General features: G+C 36.5%; 1 protein-coding gene across 4 annotated transcripts in view; it reads left to right on the forward strand.

The window, feature by feature from the left end:
- The first annotated feature begins 571 nt into the window (after nt 1–571).
- Nucleotides 572–3032, forward strand: part of LOC106882798 (neurexin-1a) — a 443081-nt gene continuing 440620 nt past the window's right edge. For 2 of the 4 annotated variants that reach the window (XM_052970028.1, XM_052970030.1), the window contains exon 1: nt 2260–2750. The gene's annotated coding sequence lies outside the window, so the exon portion shown is untranslated. Of the gene's footprint in view, nt 591–2259; nt 2751–3032 lie in introns of those variants that run through there. The other 2 variants (XM_052970029.1, XM_052970031.1) reach the window with 2 other exon arrangements.

A 3032-nucleotide genomic window follows, 5' to 3' on the forward strand; every position in this document is an offset into this window, starting at 1 on the left:
GAATGAGAGAGAGAGAGAGAATGAGAGAGAGAGAGAGAAAGAGAGGGGGTGTGAACGAGTAAGTTAATGGAAATACAGAGTAAAACGGGTAGGAGAGATGAAGAAAATAGAAGGAAAAAATGAGAGAGTAAGATGAGGGTGAGAGTGAAACGAGAGCGACGAAAAAGTACAGGGATGAAAGAGAAAGGGCGAAAAAATAGGGGAAAACAGTTGGAAAAGTTGAGAATGAAATATAAAAACAGGGAGATCAGCGATAGCCAGACAGATAGAGAGAGAAGGATAGATAGATAGATAGATAGATAGATAGATAGATAGATAGATAGATAGATAGATAGATAGATAGATATAAATTTCTTTTTACTCTCTCTCTCTCTCTCTCTCTCTCTCTCTCTCTTCGTTGAAATAAGAAAAAGGTATTAAGAAAGACAGAGACAAAGGAAGAAAACGAAAGAGAAGGGAAAGAATGTTTGGTTAATTAGAGAAAAGAAAGAAAAACGAGGTAGGAAGAGGAGGAATTGAATGAAAATATGAAAACAATATAGGAGAAAGAGAGTGAATGCAGACTATCATACGTAATGAGAAAAAGCGAGGTGAGATTCAACAATTTGACAAAACTTGCAGATTTTCTAGTCTTGGATTAAATATTTTCTTTTAGATTTGTCTTCCATTCTACCTTTCTTTCTCATAGTTTTATTTATTTCTTTCCAACTTGTCTAGTTTTCTCTCCTACACCTACACTTCTTTCGTAGGTATTCTCTATAACAAACGTATCTCTTTCTCTCGTGTGTGTGTGTGTGTGTGTGTCTTATTATTATTAAACTTTGTGAAAACTAGTTAGATCGGTACCTTTCGCTCTCAAGTTAATCCCAACCCACTACAAATGCAACAAATCAGTTATGAATACACACACACACACACACATTCATACACACAGACACAGACAACCCTCGCTCACTCCTCTTTTTGAAATGTTGTTCTTGTTATGCCGGTTTGTCACCGTTTACCTTTCTTTAATTCGCTCACGCAAATGGATACTATCTTCCCCTCGTATTAAATGAACACACACTCACATATATACATGCATGCACATTCTCTCCCACTTTTACACACACACACATACGCATTGTTTTTTCATCTTTCGTTTGTCATTGGAGTGTTGCGACCATGCTGGGGCACCGCCTTTAAGAGTTCTTTTCTTTTTTAGTCTGACGAATCGACCTTAGTTCTTGGTTTTTCTTATTCTATCTCTCTCTCTCTCTCTCTCTCTCTCTCTCTATCTATCTATCTATCTATCTATCTATTTATCTATCTATCTATCCGTTCTTCTTATTCTATCTATCTATCTATCTATCTATCTATCTATCTATCTATTTATCTATCTCTATCTATCTTTCTATCTATCTATCCGTTCTTCTTATTCTATCCGTCTTTTATGCCGAACCTCCAAGTCACGGGGCCGCAAACAAACCAATACCGATCGTCAAAAAGTGGTGGGAGACACACGCAAAGACGTTATCATACACATAAACACATACACACACACACACACACACACACACACACACACACATATATATATATATATATATATATATATATATATATATACGATAGGCTATATTTATATTTAGACATGCTCACATGCACAATGTGTTTACGCACGGACGGACGCACCCTGTGGTAACAGGTTTTACACAAGCAGACAATTCAGAGAACACAATCAAGTTTTACTCACACATCAGACATACACATAGACATGTAACGACACACTCATAGAAAGGAAACAGGAAAAGACACACATACTGTATAATAAAGGTACGCCATAAGACAGAACGTAGACATACACGCGATAGATATTCGCGCCCACACGTAAGAGATAGTGATGCATGTATGCACACACCTCCACATTTAGCGATGGGGGAGAGTTATAAGAAGTGAGAGAGAGGGAAGAAATGAGAGACGGGAAAAGAAAATAGGAATATAAGAGAGGGAGGGGTGTGAGAAAAGGAGGAAGAGAGAGAGAAAGTCAATGAGAAAGAGAAAATAATTAGAATGAAACGAACATGTAAGAGAGAGAGATATAAAGAGAGAGAGGGGGGAATAATTAAGAGTGAAAGCAGCACCAGAGTAGGAGGAGAAAAGGAAGGAAATGCAGAATGATTAAGAGGAGAAGGGGAAGAAAGAGAAAGAAGTGCAGAAAGGTTGAGAACAGGGAGATGAGTGGGAGAAATAAAGACGGAAGTATAGAGAGATTGAGAGGGGAAGAGGAGAAATAACTGAAAAAAAAAAACGAGTGTGATATAGAGATTGAGAGGAGGAGGAGGAGAAAAGTTAGGGAAATGCAGAGAGATTGATAGGGAAACAAGAGTAGGAGGGAGAAAAAGCAGAGAAATATGGAGAGAGCGAGAGGAGGAGAGGGAGGGGCATAAGGCCTTATCGGCGAATCTAGTAAGAGAGAGAGAGATAGGAGACGACGAAAAAAAACGACTATTATTACCAAGTTAGTTCTTAGTTTTGCCGGTGGAAGTTGGTTTTAGGTGTCGGCAGTGACTTTATACACGAGCCTCTGCTGTTATTGTCTGTCTGTGTACGTCTGATAAAAACTTTCCTCTTGTTTTTCTTTTTTTTTTCAACTTTATATCGTTATTATTCGGAAGCTGAGAAGCCCTACGCCTCAATTAACTTTATATATCAACCACAGTGGATTATTACTATTATTATTATTATCCTAACAACTTGTGGAATACTCTGTATGTTGCTGTTTTTACTTTCTTTCTTTCTTATTTATTTTATTGACTTTAAAACTTATATCTTTAATATTTTCTCTTCTCCTTGTGATGTCTTTTACGCGCGTGTGCGTGTGATCAGTGAAATCACGTAGAATTTGATGACCACTGAAAGTAACTTGTAAATTTATGCTAATTAACTACTAATTATTAGTATTAAAACACATACATACAAACATGCATATGTATGTATGTATATACATACATACATACATATATATATATATATATATATATATATATATA

The sequence above is a fragment of the Octopus bimaculoides genome, chromosome 8, assembly GCF_001194135.2.
Source record: "Octopus bimaculoides isolate UCB-OBI-ISO-001 chromosome 8, ASM119413v2, whole genome shotgun sequence".
NCBI lineage: Eukaryota > Metazoa > Mollusca > Cephalopoda > Octopoda > Octopodidae > Octopus > Octopus bimaculoides.